Genomic DNA, 19,748 nt, shown 5'->3' with positions numbered 1-19,748 from the left:
AAGGACAAAAGGGACACCAAAGAATCCTTTACCTAGTTTCACTTATTACTCACATTTTGCTCCATTTGCCTTATCTGTAAAGATATTTTGAGTAGAAGAAATTCAGATGCTCCTAGATGCTTGAATGTTCTGCACAACATTTTACCTTAAAATCCCAAAGAGATGCTGCTCTATACCTTCCCATTACTTTCCTTTCCTTCCTTTAACCCCAAGCCCTGGAAGCCTTATTTTTCTTTGCTCGACTAGCGTGTCTCTTTCTTTCCTCTCTTGCTTTTTAATGGAAACTACTCCCAGAAGCCTTTAGGATTCCAGTTTTATGCCAAGGTCGTTTCCTGAGTATGCCTCCCTCTTTTCAGACCCAACACACTTTGCTCATCTTTATCGAGCTCTCTACTCTATATGAGTCCCATTTCCACACCTTCTGCCTTCTTAGAGCCTTTTTCTTTCCCTAACAGTTCCATATGCTTGCTCAATTTTCACCCTCAGCCCCCACAAACCTCTCTCCACAGGCTGCCCCTCCCATCTGGAAGCAATCCTCCCCCAGTTACATTAGTATTTTAAAAATCCTCATTCAGTCCACACTTCTGACCTAGTACTGTGTCATTCTCTCTCCAGTGAAAGCTGCAAATTTGCATTTATCACGTCCTCCCCAGCCCATATGGGGTCACCCTTCAATCCTCCGCTATTTTTAGAAAAAGAGAGGATTTTGCTACAAGCGTTAGTCTGATATTAGTGGCTTTTCAGCTGAAAGTTTGGCTTTCTAGTGACAGGCTGCAGCAGATATTGAGAAGTGGATCATAGCTATTGTCAAGGAGAGAAAGTATTGCTGGAGATTCTAGAAGCCCATAACTTCCTTTTTCCTCCTGTGTGTTGAAATGTCAGGTAGAGTGTGAATTAGTGATGAATTGTGCTAAGAGGAAAGAATGCACAGAGAAAAGAGGGGAGCAGATACAGTTTGGATTAGAATCTTCCAAATACTAATTAAAATGCTCCACAAACTAAAATTCTGGGGGCAATTATTAGTCTCAGAGTAGTAATAATTTTCTTTGCTGGCACATATTCAGGCTATTACTTTTTGACCTTTCATCCTAGGTACTTGAATGATGCACTGAGAATATGGAGGGGTAGGATATGCAGACCCGAGTTACTGTCTATTCCACTCCTTGAATAGTTGTTTAAATTTAGGTTCTGCTCTGGCCATCAGTTTTTTTTCTCTGTAAAATGAGGACACTGGATTTTATTATCCCAAAAGGTTGGTTTATTCTCTTTTTATATGTGCATGACCATTGTGAAAAATATTAGAAAGTAGAGTGAGGAACCCTTTGATTGGTAGAGGAAACTGTTGAAATGGAATTAGGAGTATTGAACATTTCTCATTTCTGCCTGGAATTATTTGACTATAATAAAGAGACAAAAATTACTTACCACCCAAAACGATTGTAAGGGCTTCTGCCTTCTCAGGGAAATTGCATAAAATAGTGTATGCATTGTTATTTTATTCTTATGCAGATTAGTTGAAATGATAAAAAGCAAGAAACTTTCAAAGCCTCTTGCCATTAATTTGTGCTCTTTCGAGGGGCCTACAAGAGTCTGTTACTTGTCCCCTAACCGTTTGTCATACAGTAGCAGGCTCTGAGCTGGGTAGGTGGTGGAGAACCAAGTGGTTCTGCATAATAAAATGAAGCGGAGTATGCTCCTGGGAGCCTAGGGAATGGAACCCAAGAAAATGGTGAAGCAGGGAGTTTTAGAGGGCTGAGTAGCAAATTGGCACAAAAACCTGTCACCTCAACCCTTCAGGAAAGTCTGTCCCATCCAATGCTTTAAAAAGGTTTGAGTAGAAAGATAAGAACAGGTAGAGGAGGTTTGACCTAAGTAAGATTGGAGGTCATTGAAAGACAGAACCCAACCAGAGGGGATTATTTGTTGGACTGGCAACACTTCTTTTAAGATAAGTATTGGAAATTTGGGAGAGTAGAATCAAGACACATAAATTGTCTTATTAGCCTAATTGTCTCTAGTTTATAAAGACATTACCACCCATGGGACACCTTTCATACCTTCTGTTCTTGTGCTTAAAACTCTTAGGAAACTCCACGTTTGTGAACTAATTTTCCCTTTAAATGTGGCAAAATCAGCTGCAAGGGTTTTATGTACCAATGTGTAAACTATGAGGACTAATTAAATACAATGCATGTAATACAGTACACTACAAAGGGAGGGATTTGAGTGTCATAATTTTTATCTATAAGATATTCTTAATTAAATTTTACCATGGTACTTTTGTCCAGCTATAATGATAGAGTCACTATAAGTGTTCTAATCTATCGCACACCCTCAAATATTTTTCAGTACCTTGGAAACTTGGGAACTGTTTAGGGAGATCATCAATATTAAGTGGAACTATTGTACTATTTGATAACACAGCTTTTGAAAACAAACACTAACTTTTATTAAAAACATATTACAGTTTAGTACAATGCACATAGTAATTGTGCAGTATGTAATAGTTATCACCAATATTATTGTTACAGTTATTATTAAACACTAAATATGATCCTTTTCACAAATATCTCATTAGAACAGAATAATAATATGTCAAGGTGAATACTATTATCCCAATTTTATATCTGAGTTTCAAATAAGTCAACTATTCCTTACTTACTTATATTTTAATAAATAGAAAATGGCAAAGTTGTGATTCAAACCCAAAGTACATGTTCCTTCCATTATATAATTTTTAATTCAATTTTCCTATCACTGGAGATGAAGTACATAGACAAATATTTTATACATATACATCAATTTCAATGTATATAAGAATAATATTTATGACCAGTAATAACAATTTTCTGTCTCTAGCAGTGATTATAAAAATATTCTTAAAATATGTCAGAGTTAAAATGCACATTAAACTTTCAAAAATGTTTCCTAATAATAATACGACTCTGGGAAAAGTCACAAAGGAAATACTTGAATGACTGAAGTTTAGAAAACACTTCAGTGAATCACACTAACTGGACTTCTCAAACTTTTATCTTCAGGAACTCATTGATGACATAAGGACTAGAGAAACCCACTCATACATTCACACAAAACATCTATAAAATATTATTTAAAAGGTTGTTTACAAAATTGTTTGTATAAAATAAATATTTTAAAAGCAAGTAAAACTTCCTATGTACTCTCACATAATCATTCACTGTTCCCCCTCATTAGCTACTTCTTCCTGTATTCCCAGTTCAAGATTTCCCTTTGTTGAAAGGCTTCCTACTGCTGTCATGTATGGTCACCTTTATCTCAGACAAATCTCTGCACTTAGGGCCTGCCTAATGCCCCGCCTCATACATAACTCCATGCATCTGAGCGCAGTTGTTGTCTGAGCACCTTAGGGGCTTAATGTTCCAATGTTGAGTATTATTTAGGTCATCTCACTCCAACAGGAAATGCCCTGGCAGCGTGGATAAATCTCTTCCCCACCCCTCACCTATTCTCCTGTCTGTGGTAGCTTTCTGAAATGGCTCCCAGTAATCTCCATGGCCTGGTACTCATGGCCTCCCCTTCAGTGTGGGCTGGACCTAGCTTGTTTCTAATGGATGGAATCCGACATAAGTTACCAGTTTTGTAGTTAGGTTATAAGAGATTGCACCTTTTATCTTGTTAGACTCTCTTCCCTTTGACTTCTCCACTTGCATGCTTGGATGAAGCAAGCTGCAATGTTGGGGGGAACGACCTGGAAAGGAGAGGGGGTGGCCTTCAGCCAAAAGCCTACAAGGAATTGAGTCCATCAGTGTAACACCCAAAATGAATGGAATCCTGCCAATAACCACATGAGTGGTCTGGAGTGGATTCCTCCTCAGTTGAGGCTTAGACATTGGAGGCCCAGTGCATACCTCGATTGCAGCCTGTGGGATATCCTGAAACAAAAGATTCTGCTGAGCTGGATCTAGATTCCCAACCTATAGAAACTGAGAGAAAGTAAATGTTGTTATTTCAAGCTACCAAATTTGAGGATAACTTGTTATACAGCAATGGATAACTAATACACTGTCTTACTAAATTAGATGTTTTAAGAAGGCCACAGTTTGGACTTTCTCTGTATACATGGCTGTATTGTACTCACTCAGGGAGAATTTGCCATCATATGTGTGCCACTGATCTTTAACTTCCTTCAAGTTATTACTCACCTCTAAAGCTACCACACCCCCTATTATTTCTGATGGAAACTCTGCGTGTTTTTTCTTTTCACATTTACTTATGAATAAGTTCTATCAGCTACAATGAGGTTTCTGTCACATATTTCCTTTGCTTTTCATAGCTCCTCTTCTGCTGAGCCCTCTGTTGCCTATGAAGCTAAAGAAGAATTTCTCAGCCCTGCCTCTGGTTAAAAAAAATAATTCAGCTGGCCCACTTCAGGAATTTCTGCCCTCTATGGTCACTAACAGATTCTGGAGCCCTCAAAGTGTTCAGACAACTTAGGAGAGTATCTGGAATCTTTGATAAGCTGAAACAACTCTAAGTCCTTGGCTGAGACAAGGAAGAAAGAAAGTCGTGTTCCCAGTTTATAATTTAAACTTTTCTTCTTTTATTATATAAGTATTTAATTATGTAAATTTTGGTCTAAAATTGCCTTAGTTGTGTCTCACAAATTGTAATATATTATGTTTTTCATCATCTTTCAATCTAAAATATTTTCTAGGACCCTTTATGGTTCTCTTGTGACCTACGGGTTATTCAGAAGTGTAGTATTTAATTTTCAATTTGGGGGGCATTTTCTAAATATATTTATATTATTGATTTCTAACAATTCTATTATTGTCACAGAACTGTATGAGTTTGATTCCTTTAAATCTATTGAATATTCAAATTATACTATAAAGTAATTGTAATTAAACAGCATGGTACTGGCATGAAAATAGACACACTGACAAATTCAATAGCATAGAGAGTACAGAAATGAACTCACGCATGTACATTCAATTGATTTTTCTCCCCTCAGGTCTCACAATCTGTTTTCATGTTCGATTTTTGACAAAGGTGTCAAGAACACACAATGGGTAGAGGACAATCTCTACAATAAATGGTGTTGGGATAACTGGATATCCATAGGCAGAAGAATAAAATTGTAACCCTATCTCACTCTATATACAAAAATTAACTCAAAATTGATTAAAGACTTAAACATAAGACCGGAAGCTATAGTACTACTAGAAGAAAACATAGTGGAAAACTCCAACCACATTTAACTAGACAATGAGTTTGTTAGATTTGACACCAAAGCCCAGGAAACATAAGCAAAAATAGTTAAGTGGGATTACATCACATTAAAAAGCTTCTGCACAACAAAAGAAACAACAGAGTAAAAAGACAGCCCAGGAATTGGGAGAAAATATGTGTAAGCTACACATCTGATAAGAGATTAATATACGAAAAAATAAAAAAACACTTAACTCTATAGAAAGAAAACAAACAATTTGATTAAAAGAGGGGCAAGAGATCTGAATAGACGTTTCTCAAAAGAAGACATACAAATGGCTAACAGATGTATGAACAAATGCTCAACATCACTAATCATTAGGGAAATGCAAATCAAAACCACAAACCACCATGAGATATCACCCAACACCTGTGAAAAAGGCCATTGTGAAAAAGACGAAAGATAACAAGTATTTATGAGGATGAGGAGAAAAGGGAACCTTTGTACATTGTTGGTTGGAATGTAAATTAATACAGCCATTATGGAAAATGTATGGAGCTTTCTCATAAAACTAAAATAGAACTACGATACAATACAGCTATTTCACTTCCGGGTATTTTACCCCAAAGATTTGGAATCAGTATATCAAAGAGATGTCTGCATGCTTACATTCATTGCAACACTGTTCACAATAGCCAAATTATAGAATCAACTTGTGTCCCTCAACAGATTAATAGCTAAAGAAGATGTGGTATGTATACACAATGGAATGCTATTTGACTTTTTAAAAAAAGAAATAATGTCATTTGCAACATTACAGATGGAATTGCAGAACATTATGCTAAGTGAAATAGACCAGGCACAGAAAGACAAATATCTCATGTTCTCACTTACATGTGGAATCGCAAACAATCAAACTCATAGAGGCAGAGAGTAGAATGGTAATTACCAGAGGCTGGAAGTTGTGGGGGATGAGGGAATGATGGTCAATGGTACAAAGTCTCAGTTACACAGGAGGAATAGGTTTGTTTGTTTTTAAATCTATTGCATAGCAACCCTATGTCCTAGTAACTTAGAAGAAACTAACAAATTGGTTTTTCAGTTTTCTCTTCTCCTTAGAATAAGACACATATTCATAGGAATTTAGCTGGAAGGCAATTCCAGTTTACAAACACCAAGTGATACTCAGAGTAACTTCTCTGGTTGACAACAGTGACCCTGTTTAACCATTCGGTCTGCCCATCCTTTCTTTAGAATAAGTGTCGTCCCCAAAGAGTCCCTGAATCCTCATGCAAATAGGCTCCTGGCAGGCCAATGCCACCAGACTGCCAGACCAGTCCAAACATGCTTGCATCTAAGCACTGGATATGGCTCAGATTTAAGAGTTCCAATCTCATCAGCAAACCTGCGGTTATGAGATTCTCTTACCATTGATCATATTGTAAGTATAATAAAACTGACCCATCTTTCTTCCCACTGTATTTTGCAGTTGCTAACACTTGCTGTTGCACATGGATAAATGTGTTGACTATTGTAACAACTCTTCAAAAAAGTAATGTACAGGCTACTTGGTCTAGTGGATTTCTTGTTGGCCGCATTCTTTGGTCTGTTCCATATTTGTTGGTTTGACTCATGGGGACCTTGGTTAAGGAACATACATACTCCAAATTCAGTATTATCCTCCTGGCTGTCATAATAGTATTCTTCCTGATGTATTATATCTTCTCAAAAGTTTTAATTGCCTGCATGCAGCCATTTGCTTAATGCCAAATAGTCTCTCTTTGGCTAGAGTGATAAAAACTCAAACGAGTAGTAACAAAGACTCTGTAACCTCTGACATGTTGTGACTGAAAAACAAAAAATGATGGTGACTGACAATATCACTGATGCTGTAAGTTTGGTCACACTCTCAACTAGGTGAGATCTGAGCAAAAGGAGAATATTGTTAAACAAAATGTATGGGAGGCCATAGTTTTGTACTGAGCTCCTGCACTGTATCCCAACAGACAAAAATGGAGTCTCTTACCAAACCAAAATTAAGTCATTTATCTGGCCTTCTGAAACATCAGGAGGAGAAATAGAGAAAGAGAGATAATAGCAAAATCCACTTTCTTACCATGTTCTAGATGGCATGATAAGAAAGTCCCCTATGCTTTAACCCTATAAGGAAAGTAACTTTGAAATTGTAAATCCGTTTTATGTTCTTTATGTTTGCTTTTTTGAGTCCCTTTCTGCCTATAAAGCCCACCTTTTCTAATGAACTCATTGAAGCACTTGTTCCATTTTATAAACAGACATGCTGCCCATTCTAGATTCACTAATAAAAGCCAATTAGATCTTTAAACTAAAACTTCGTTAAAACTATGTTTTGACAGCATATTTAAGGAAGCACTCCTTGTTTTCTCGAGAAATTTGTGTTGAGGGGATTGTCAAGTTTCGTGTTTCTACCCAATATGTATCTCAAAGAAAATATCCCACCTAAAACTATGGTTCTTAAATGTTAGCAGGATAAATAATCAGATGGTCAGCTATTAAAGATTCATATTCAGGTAGTCTATTTTTCTAATCTGGAATCAAACATAACATTTAATTATTTCATTTCCTACAGTTAAAGAGAAATTTGATTTTCTGGTGTTAACTGGGATACTTTTTGGGGGAGCATGAAATGATTCTAGGAGTTTTACTCAAAGTAGGCCTTTGGGGAGAGCACCGTGTTTTGTGGTCTGCATATGATGTTTTCATTTCCTAAACCTATATGGTCCCTGGAGGGAAGTGTCTGTGTTGCTTTTGTGCCACACCTGGGCAGAAAGATCTTTGTCATACATGGAGGCTGAACTTTTACTGCCAACCCTCTGGGGATGCACTAGGCAGCCAGCTCTGTCCCAGGATTTTCTACCTCCCCATTTTGGTTCTGTGAAAATGTAGGGCAAACACCCCCAGATTTTGAAGGGCTTTTTCTTCTCCTGACTTGGGAAATCTATTCTGCCTCTGTTCTCTCTTGTTCTCTTCAAGAACTTGCCTTCCACTTCAAAGGCATTACATGATTTCCCACTTTCCTCAGGAATAAGTGCTGAGGTGGCCGTGATAAGTTCCCCGAAGCAGCATCAACCCTGAGCTATGAGGACATGAATATCTGTCTATCTCCTTGAAACAGAGGAATGCAGATGACAAAAAAGAAACATATACACCTCACACAAATGAATGTCTGCATAATTTACTCTGACAAACATAATTTTTTGCCTAAGTTCACTCAGCTTCTGAGAGGTCTCATACTCAGTTACTATATTTTCTCAATAATTATAACTATTTGCAATACCTAATAACTATTATTTTGAAGTCAATATTATTTTGACATTTATAATATGTGTGTTTACAGCTTGCTGCACTTCTCAAAGAAACTGAATTTCATTTGCTCGGTGTGAATAGAGCCTGAAGGAGAATGACAGGAGGGGTAATTTTGTAAGAAATTAAAATGTATCCCTCTGATGATTTTGGCAAAAGAGCCAAAAGATCTCCTAATATGGTGAGATTTTTATTTCAGCAAATATGAATTGAGTGTCTACTATAGGTGCAATACATAGCACACTATTTTCAGTACTGTAGGTGGATTCAAAGATGCTCTCTACCTTTCAGTGGCTTGCATTTTGACAGACCGCTATACCATGTGACATCTACCTCCTACTCTCCAACTTTACACCACTCTCTCTCTCTCCTCTCTCGCCTCTTCTCCTCTCTCTCTTCATGGACCCTCTCCTGGCATCTCTGCTTCATTCTGCTTATCTGCTCAATTCTTTTCTCTGCTGACAGTTTTTCTCGTCTTAGTCTGAATTTCTTTTCTTTATAACTGGGCCCATAGTTAGCCTCCTGGCCTCTTTCTAGCTACTACTCACTTTAATTTTCATTCTTAACTGATTTCATCTTTCAGATATATCATTTAAAACTCTCATCAAAGTGCATGAACTCATGTGTCCTTCACAACAGTTTCCTGCTGCAGGCCAGGCAGCTGATATTATTTACATACAACAGATACATTCATTACGGTACAGATAGATAATAATTATGGCCATATCTTAGTAGGAGAAAATGAGTAACATGGCAAAGACCTCCAAACCCTCAATATTTAGTTCTTTTTAATTTGCTATATTGCATTTCAGAACTCTTTCTGTGCTTGCAGTGTAGCCCTTCACCATATACAAGATTGTGCTGTTCAAGGCCACCTAGATTGTTTTAACCATTCAGCCCCTTGGGGTCAGGGACTATGTCTCACTAATCTCTCGTCTGTCAGGGCAGCACATTCTTAGGACAGAACAGCTGCTCCGTAAATAGCTGAGGATACAATCCCAAAATAATTCACTGGCAAAAAGTAGTGTACTGGGGTTGGACGTGCAAGGCAAGCAGAGAAGGATGGAAGCACAATGAAGGAGGAGGTTCCCTTGGCAATCCTGTCAGTTGGGTCTGCACATTTTGTAACATTTCTACACTGATGAAATGTGATGGATGTTGCAAATTATAGACTAATATTGTATCTCTCTCTACTTACCTGCATGGCATTTTAGGTTGTGGACTTCATTCAATGAAGATAGAAATGAAATTCTAACTATGGAAGGGAAAACTCATTTCCCCCCCAGAGACAGATGGATATGACCTTTAACACTGATATTAAAAAACATAGAGATTCTTCCCCAACATATATAGCTGCCCTTTGATTCTAGGAAAGGTTATCACATTTTCTTCCGTGCCTCTCCCTGCTTCTCTGTTTTACTTATGTTGCTCTTAAGGTGTGATGCAGAGAACCTTAGTTTGAAGGGAATGCTGTAGCTTATTATGTAAATCACATGGCCATAGCTTTTATGCCTGTGAAACAGTTCATCGTTTGCCTAGGCTACTTTTTACTTCAGAAAGAACTCGTGTTTCACCGTCTCCTTATGCAACCTTAGTGAAAGTTAATACTGGCCTTCCCTTTGCTGCAAAGAGACATATTGAAGATTGATCTTTATAAGAACTGAACTCTTTTGAGTTAGTTTTCACCAATGAAAATGTTGTTATTATGACCCATTTATGTATGGGACAAGGAGAGTAGATTGATTGCCTGATTTCAAGTTATACATTTAAGAAATATAAAGTTATCAAAGCCAGAGAGAAAGGATGAGTCCACAGAAACAGTCTCCCGACCAAACAGGTGATCTGCATGATTCAATTTTTTAAAAATAAAAAATAGTTTCTGCATTTGCGTGGAGTTTCTGCTTTTATTTGTTTACTTTAAGATTAATAGTACACAACAATGTTCTCTCCACTTCTGTCTGCCATTGTGCATAATGTTACTTCCCATAGAATCCTATTCCAAACGCACTTATGTCCAAAATCCATCCCATCTCCCCTTATTCAGAAGGTGGCATGTAGAAAGAAAAACAAGGGCTCAGAGCCTCAGGTAGCCACAACAGTGACAAACTCTGAGCCCCAATTTTTTTTGCTATATTAGCAACATAGAGATTTAATAAAGCATTAGGTCTTTATTTGACAGGGTTATAACCAGTGAGATAAGGCTAGGGAGGAATTGATAAATTAGAAAAGATTTCATAAGTCTAGTTATTATTTTTATCATCATTCCTTTGTTTGTTAGATTGTGCCTGGCCTTAATATAGTACTGTTTTCACCATATTAATATGTCTATTTGCAAATTGCTTTCTAAGCCTTCCCAAGCCCTTTTCATGACTATAAACTTTCCAAGGACAGAAGTATATATTTTGTTTCTTTTATATTCAGTACCTCCTGCTTCATACTAGTGGATCAGCAAATGATACCACCCTGAATGTGAAGGCCTCTAAGAAGCAAGTGATGGAAAATGACTTTGGATCATCAACAGACTATGACAGCAGCAATCTAGAAAGTGTGACTCAGAAGACTGAGAGCAGAAACTAAGTTGTAAACTGTAGCAGGCTCAAAATGAAACCTCGGAGCAAATGCTTCTTTGTATTAGCAATAGATATTGGGAGTAAAAGGCAAGTGGGGGAGGGGTGAATAAAACTGTAGTCTCAGGATAAAAGCATATGAGCTTCAAAACTTAGCAGGTGGCGAGCTCTGGCTCCAGCAGGGGACCTGAGCTTTTTTCTCTATGAGATTTGTCTTTCTCTTGGGCACTTTACTGGGAATCCATTGCCGCTGGTTTTTCCCTAAGGACATTTCTTTCTCTCTCTCTTAAAAACTCAGGCCTAAATGCAGACAAAATCCTCTTCACAGTTGAGAACAACAGAATGTCAAGAGTTTTGTCAAAAGCAACAAAAGATAAATTTAAAAATGCAAGAAATTTTAAGCCAGTGCATATTACAAAGCATTGATTTCTAGCCGTGAGAGGTGCCAACTTTCTAAGGTTTTATAGCTTGGTCTAGTTCTGAACAGATAGTTTTCTTTACTTTTTCCACCAAGAGCAGTCACAAGTTTATAAGCATCTTCACTCACTTTTTTGGTTCTAAAATACCTATTTGACTCCATCGGGAGGTTGCCATCTTATCTTCCTGTTGGCCTCTATTTGGTTATAATCTTTGGACTCAGAAGGGTGAGAAGGTGGGAGGGGTGAGGGATGAGAAATTACTTAAATTACTTAATAGGTACAATGCACATTATTTAGGCACTTGTTACACTAAGAGCCAAGACTTCAACAGCTACACAATATAACAATATAACCATGTAACAAAATTGCACTTGTACCCCTTAAATTTATACACATTTTAAAAAGACGAACTAACCTACCTTACTAACCTTCTGCGTCTTCACCCATCCCTCAGGACCCTTTTAGCAAGATTTTAATTTCATGAGAGAAACCTTTTCCGTGCTATTGCCATAGCTTGTGCTTGAGATTCCATACATTTTACAAATAAAAAATAACTTGTTCTGTTGCATAAAGGCATCTCATTTTTGCAATAAAAATTACATCCACACAGCATGAATTATTCACATACAGAAATAAGGCTTTTTTTCTTCACATCAAATAAAAGAGATTCTTACCTTTTGAAAAGTACTACATTAATTTTCAAGAAAACCCTGGATTTGAGGATTTGGGTTTCTATGTTTTTAACTTCAATCCCCATAGCCTACAATAAGGTAATTACTAGTTATTGTTTCATTGTTGCTGTATCTAGGACCTGCCTATGCTTCTATTGCTAGCATGTTAAGTGAGAAGTCATTTGCTTTCTTTCTTAGAGTCTATAGAAACTTAAGTGTGGCAAAAATTAGTACCTAGTTGAAACTCTCTGATGTGTTCAAGAACTGAAAGAAAACTGAGACAAGAAAGCCTCTTGGAAAAACATGGGACAATTTTCTCTAATAGTAACAATTTTAAAAATTGTAATATCGTAACCAAAATATATTCAAATCTTATTCAGATTTCCCCAGTTATATCTGCATTTGGGTACGTGTGTATATTAAGTGCTATCAAATTTTGACATCTATAAAGACTTGTGTATCCATTATCACCACAGTCAAGTCACCACAGTTCCAGCACCATAAAGATCCCTTGTGTTGCCCTTTTAAGAACCACACCTCTCTCCCTCCTGTGCCCTGTCTCCTGTCCCTAAACCCCAGTAACCAGTAATCTACCCTTGCTTTAAAACATGGTACTGGATAAAGAAAATGTGGCACATATACACAATGGAATACTATGCAGCCATAAAAAAGAATGAGTTAATGTCCTTTCCAGGGACACGGATCTCTGAAAACTAACACAGGAAGAGAACACCAAACACCACACGTTCTCACTCATAAGTGGGAGTTGAACAATGAGAACACGTGGACACAGGGAGGGGAACATCACACATCGGGGTCTGTCAGGAGGAGGGGACAAGGGGAGGCAGATCATTAGGACAAATACTTAATGCACACGGGGCTTAAAACCTAGATGATGGGTTGATGGGTGCAGCAAACCACCATGGCACATGTATACCTATGTAACAAACCTGCATGTTCTGCACATGTATCCCAGAACTTAAAGTAAAATTCATAAAAAATGGTATCATTTGAAAAATGTTATAAGATGGAATCATACAGTCTATCACTTTTTGAGACTGGAATTTTTTTTTTTTTTTTTTTTTTTTGAGATGGAGTCTTGCTCTGTCACCCAGGCTGGAGTGCAGTGGCACAATCTTGGCTCACTGCAAGCTCTGCCCCTCCTCGGGTCCACATCATTCTCCTGCCTCAGCCTCCCAACTACAGGGACTACAGGTGCCTACCACCACACCTGGCTAATTTTTTTGTATTTTTAGTAGAGACAGGGTTTCACCGTGTTAGCCAGGATGGTCTCAATCTCCTGACCTCATGATTCACTCACTTTGGCCTCCCAAAGTGCTGGGATTACAGGCATGAGGATTTTTTTTTTTTTACTTAGCATAAATTCCTAGAAATCCATTCAAGTTCTTGCTTTCCCTAATAGCTCATTCCTTTTTGTTGATGTATTTGATGGTATGTATGACCCACAATTTCTTTAAACATTCACCTATTACAGAGTATCTAGATGGATTTCAGTTTTTGGCTAAAAGAAATAAAGGTGTTTTGAATATTTTTTGTGGGTCTTTTCATGAAAACAAAGTTTTTTTTTTCTCTAGGATAGATGCCCAAGGGTGCAATTGCTGGGTCATGTGGTAATTTCATGTTTAGTTTTATAAGAAAGTGCCAAGCTGATTTCTGGAATGGCTGTTCAATTTTAAATTATCCTCCATAATATAGGAGTGATCCAGTTTTTCTGAATCCCTGCCAGCATTTGAAATTGTCACTACTTTCTGTTTTAGCCATTATGATAGTTGTGTAGTGATATATCATTGTGCTTTTAATTTGTGTTTCTGTGATGGTTGAACACAGCTAAAGATGTTGAATATATTTTCATGTACTTATATGGAATCTGATTTAGTCCCTTCTCACACTGCTAATAAAGACATAAGTGGGACTGGGTAATTTATAAAGGAAAAAAGTTTAATTGACTCACAGTTCAGCATAACTAGGGAGGCCTCAGGAAGCTTACAATCATGGCAGAAAGGGAAGCAGACACATCTTTCTTAACATGGTGGCAGCAAGGAGAAGCACCCAGTAAAAGAGATAAAAGCCCCTTATAAAACCATCAGATCTCATGAGAACTCACTCACTATCCCAAGAATAGCACGAGGGTAACTGCCCCCATGATTCAATTACCTTCCACCACATCCCTCGCACAACACGTGGGGGTTATGGGAACTATAATTCAAGGTGAGATTTGGGTAGAGACAGAGCCAAACCATATAATTCTGCCCCGACCCCTCCCAAGTCTCATGTTCTCACATTTCAGAACACAATCATGCCCTTCCAACAGTCCCCCAAAGTCTTGACTCATTCAGCCGTTAACTCAAACATCGAAGTCCAAAGTCTCATCTGAGACAAGGCAAGTCCCTTCTGCCTATGAGCCTGTAAAATCAAAAGCAATTTAGTTACTTCCTAGATACAATGAGGTACATGCATTGGGTAAATACAACTGTTCCAAATGGGAGAAATTGGCCAAAAGAAAGAGGCTACAGTCCTCATGTAAGTCCGAAAGGCAAGAGGGTACTCATTAATCCATAAAACTCTAAAATAATCTCCTTTGGCTCCATGTTTCACATCCAGGTCTTGCTGATGCAAGAGGGGCAGCTCTGCCCCTATGGCTTTGCAGGGTACAGCCCCCCTCCCATGTTCCTTCGCAGCTGGCATTGAGTTTCTGTGGCTTTTCCAGGTGCACAGTGCAAGTTGTTGAGGGAATCTACCATTCGGGGGTCTATAGGATGGTGACCTTCTTGTCACAGCTCCACTAGGCTCCAATCCTATATTTCCCTTCTGCACTGCTCTAGCTGAGGTTCTCCATGAGGGCTCCACCCCTGCAGCAAACTTCTGCCTTGACATCCAGGCATTTCTATCTAGGCCAAGTTTCCCAAACTTCAATTCTTGACTTCTGTGCACCCACAGGCTTCAACACCACATGGAAGCTGTCAAAGCTTGGAGCTTGCAACCTCAGAAGCCATGGCCTGAGCTGTACCTTGGCCCTTTTTAGCCACTGCTGGAGCTGAAGCAGCTGGAATGCTGGGAACCATGTCCTGAGGCTACACAGAGCAAGGGGGCCCTGTGCCTGGCAGTGGGGGACCTGGGCCCGGCCCATGAAACCATTTTTCCCTCCTAAGTCTCCGGGACTGTGATGGGAGGGGCTGCTGTGAAGGTCTCTGACAAAATATCTGGAGACATTTTCCCCATTGTCTTGGGATTTAACATTAAGATCCTTGTGGCTTATGCAAATTTCTGCAGCAAGCTTGAATTTCTCCTCAGGAAATGGGTTTTTCTTTTCTACTGCATCATAAGTCTGCAAACTTTCCAAACTTTTATGCTCTGCTTCCTCTTGAATGCTTTGCCGCTTAGAAATTTGTTTTGCCAGATACCCCAAATGATCTCTGTCAAGTTCAAAGATTCACAGGGATTTTGAAACAGGAGCAAAATGCTGCCAGTCTCTTTGCTATAGCATAACAAGAGTCACCTTAGCTCCAGTTCCCAACAATTTCTTCATCTCCATCTGAGATTACCTCATTCTGGACTTTGTTCTCCATATCACTATCAGCATTTCAGTCAAAGTCATTCAATAAATATCTAGGAAGTTCCAAATTTTCCAACATCTTCCTGTCTTCTGAACCCTCAAAGTCTCTAGGGAGTTTCAAAGTTTCCCACATTTTTCTGTCTCTTCTGAGCCCTCCAAACAGTTCCAACCTCTGACTGTTATCCAGTTCCAAAGTCACTTGCACATTTTCAGGTATCTTTACAGCAGTACCCCACTTATGGTACTAACTTACTGTATTGGTCCACTCTCACACTGCTAATAAAGATATTCCCAGAACTGGGTAATTTGTAAAGGAAAGAGGTTTAAATGACTCAGTTCAGCATGGCTGGGGAGGCCGCAGGAAACTTACAATAATGGAGAAAGTGGAAGCAAACATGTCTTTCTTTATATGGCAGCAGAAAGGAAAAGTTCTGAGCAAAAGCAGGGAAAACCCCCTCATGAAACCATCAGATCTCATGAGAACTCACTCACTATTAAGATAACAGCATGAGGGTAACTGTCCCCATGATTAAATTACCTCCCATTGGGTTCTTCCCACAACACATAGGGATTATGGGAATTACAATTCAATTTGAGATTTGGGTGGGAACCGACCCAAACCATACAATTATCTGTATATTCTCTTCTGCACATCTTCAACAAAAGGTATTTTGCTCATTTTACAATTGAATTGCTTGTTTCTTTGTTATGTATGTAACTATTGGGTACTAATGACTACTTATTTACATATTTTAATTTCTAGTTATTTGTTAGGTATGTAGTTTGCAAACATTTCTCGCTATCTGTAGTTTGGTTTTTCATCTTTTTCCCATGGGCTTTCAGAGAGGAAATGTTTTTATTCTGATGAGGTCCCAATTTATATTTTTTTACTTTTATGGATTCTACTTTTGGTGCCTAGTATAACAATCTTTGATTAGCCCTTCATTCTAGAGATTTTTCCCCAATTTTTCCCTAAAATTTTTGTTGAATTATATTTTATATCTAATTTGGTGATTCATTTGAATTAATTTTATGTAAAAAGTGAGGTATCACTGGTGATACTTTTCTTTTATTTGTCTATGAATGTTTCATAGCTCCAGCACCTTTTGTTGAAAAGGCTATCCTTCCTCCACTGAGTTAGTTTTTTACCTTTATAAAAAAAATCACTTGAGTGTATTTGTGTGGGTCTGTTTTTTAGTTCACTGTGTGTTCAGTTGATCTATGTGTCTATTCCTCTGTCAATACCATACTATCTTGGTTACCATAGGTATATAGTAAGCTTGAATATTGAGTAGAATATTCTCTCCTGTTTATTCTACTTTGTCAAGCTTTCTTTAGCTATTCTGTGACCTGTGCCTTATAATAAGCTTATTTTTAACTAAAATACCTTGTCGAGATTTTGATAGGCAGTGAATTAAACTTATAAATAAATTTGGAGATAAATGACATTTTCATCATGTTGAGTTTGCCAATCCATACACTTTGTATGTGTTTCCATTTATTTAGGTATTTGATTTTTCTCATCAGTATTTTGTAATTTTTAGCAAACAAATCCTATGCATATTTTAAGTATATACAAAATTATTTCATTTTATTCAGAGAAATTATAATTGTCATTGTATTTTAAATTTCAGTTTCTGCATATTCATTGTTAGTACATAGAACTATAATTGATTTTTGTGTGCTAAACTTGTATCCTCCTACCTTATTGAATTTATTTATTAGTTTAAGAGTTTTTGTAAACTTTTTGGGATTTCCTATGTAAAAAATCATGGCAATGCAAATGGAAATAATTTTATTTTATTTTTCTAATCTGCATGCCTATTTAGAGCTTCCAGAACTATATTGAAGAAGACTAGTGAGAATGAACATTTGTATCTAACTAACAGTTCTAAAAACACACTGCAAAACAAGATACTTACAGAGAAACAGGTCTTGGCTTGGTCCAACTTTTTGAAAGAGCCTGGACTGTCTAATGTGGATAACTATAACAAATATAAAAGTCTTTCTCAATATTTGAGAACTAATTTTTGGAAAAAAAATGATAATAGCCTTATGTTGCTACATGACACTGAGCAAGATTAAAAAAATATAAACCTGCAAAAGGAAGATTTTGGCTAAGAAGAAGAGAGCACTGTAGTAAGAATATTCTCTGACATTGGTAAGGATGTCTGACAGAGGATTTGTTCTCTTTTTAAAAGATATTTAAAACAGTGGCAAGATTGTTTCTATGAAAGTGGGCTGAGTAGAAAGTATGTTCCTCCCTGAGTCTCAGGTGGCTTCTAAGGACCTTTTTCATTCTCCATTCTATCATGCTAGGATTCTATGATTGCCTCCTTCTACAAAACACATGTTTCTTTTGTGATTACTAAATCATGTCTTCTTGTGCATGCATGATTCGAGGCATAAGAAAAGTTCTCAGTTCATAAAGCTAATAGATAATGGATGGCTGTGGTTATAATAACCCAAGTATCACTATGGCATGAAGAAAATACTATTTTAAATAGGCTTGACGGATAGTAAGCATAGTCATTAAACCTCAACCACTTTTTAAATAAATTGTGCTTTTTTTCTATTTTAAATACACACTCTCCATTTTTTTCTGCTCTATCTTTGTAATTTCTCCCCAAAGCAGTGTAAGTGATATTTTGAGTTAGCCACAAAGAATTCTTGCTTCCTTGAGCTTGGTTCTCATGATTATAATTACCTTCTTTGTATCATTTGGGTACAGAGTTAACAAAAATGGAATAAAAAAACAGGAGGAGAAATAAGGATGAAGTGTGAAGCCAGGGCTAGATTGAGCAAAGGAGGTATCCAGGGCGTAAATGTAAGAAGTCACTTACCCTCAGAAAATGCAAGTGCTGGTTTGGCACCAGAGAGTAAGTATCTCCTAAAGTGGTGTTCCCTGGACATCTAGCTTATTGCAGCTTAGTCCAGGCCCCAGGCTTCTGACTCATCCTTAAGTAACACAAGCAGAAAGATGTCAGGTAAGGAAGGAATTTCCCATCAATAGTTAGTAGAAAATTTTATTTCTAATATCATCAAATTTCAATGCACTGAAAGAAAAAGATTAATTTGTGAAACATAATGTTCATGCAGCTTTATTTTTTCACAGTGATTTCTTACACAGTGCCTTGTCTTTTTCTTTCATGACTTCAAACTTTTCATATTAAATGATATGAATCATAACTTTTGTAGGCTGAAAAATTTAATATCGGATATTCTATGTGGTTGGTTCAACCTATTACTATATGGTATAGTGGAACAAATGTGAGCTAAGGAGCCATCTCTGTTACAATTCTGAGTATGTCATTTAGCAGCTCCAGGTGCTGGAAAATGACCCATCACTTTGGTTTTCTGATTTGTAAACTGAGATTCGAGTTATCTTTCAGGACTGTTTTGATTATTAAATTAGTAGACATAGCTATACTACTAATAATAATTATGATTATCTACTAAACCTGATTATTGAAGAAACGCCAGGGTCGATGTCCAAAGCAGTTATGGCAGTACAAGTATTAGGGCAGAAGTATGGTGAATATTGTATGGTGCCCTAGATTAGAGATTTTCAAACTAGTCTGAGTATCAGATTCTGACACAGTTAGTGCAGATTGTAGCGTAATTAACTGTCTTTTTAATAACCTCCACAGGGATTGAAATGTGCTGCCACATTTACCAGACCCCTAGATAGCAACAAAGATCCCTTTTGATTCTAAGTCTTATAATTGTTTATCAGATTCTGTTTTTAGCATTTTTTTTCTTTCTCAGCAACCACTCAAGATTCCTTTACTTTATTCTGTAATTTCCTCTCAGAGAAGGCCCCAGGCTAACTTGATGTGTGCCTTCCTTGTGTGCACAGGGGAAGCCTTTTGTTCTAGCATTATCCTGTGAATCTGCCAGTGTTGCTGTGCATTTCAAGGAGAACAACTTTTTAATTAAAAAAAAGTCAAACAAGATTACTTAGTTTTCTCCTTTGAAAGG

This window comes from Rhinopithecus roxellana, chromosome 1, assembly GCF_007565055.1.
Source record: "Rhinopithecus roxellana isolate Shanxi Qingling chromosome 1, ASM756505v1, whole genome shotgun sequence".
Lineage (NCBI taxonomy): Eukaryota > Metazoa > Chordata > Mammalia > Primates > Cercopithecidae > Rhinopithecus > Rhinopithecus roxellana.
The sequence above is the reverse complement of the archived record's forward strand: the minus strand, read 5'-3'. Positions refer to the sequence as shown.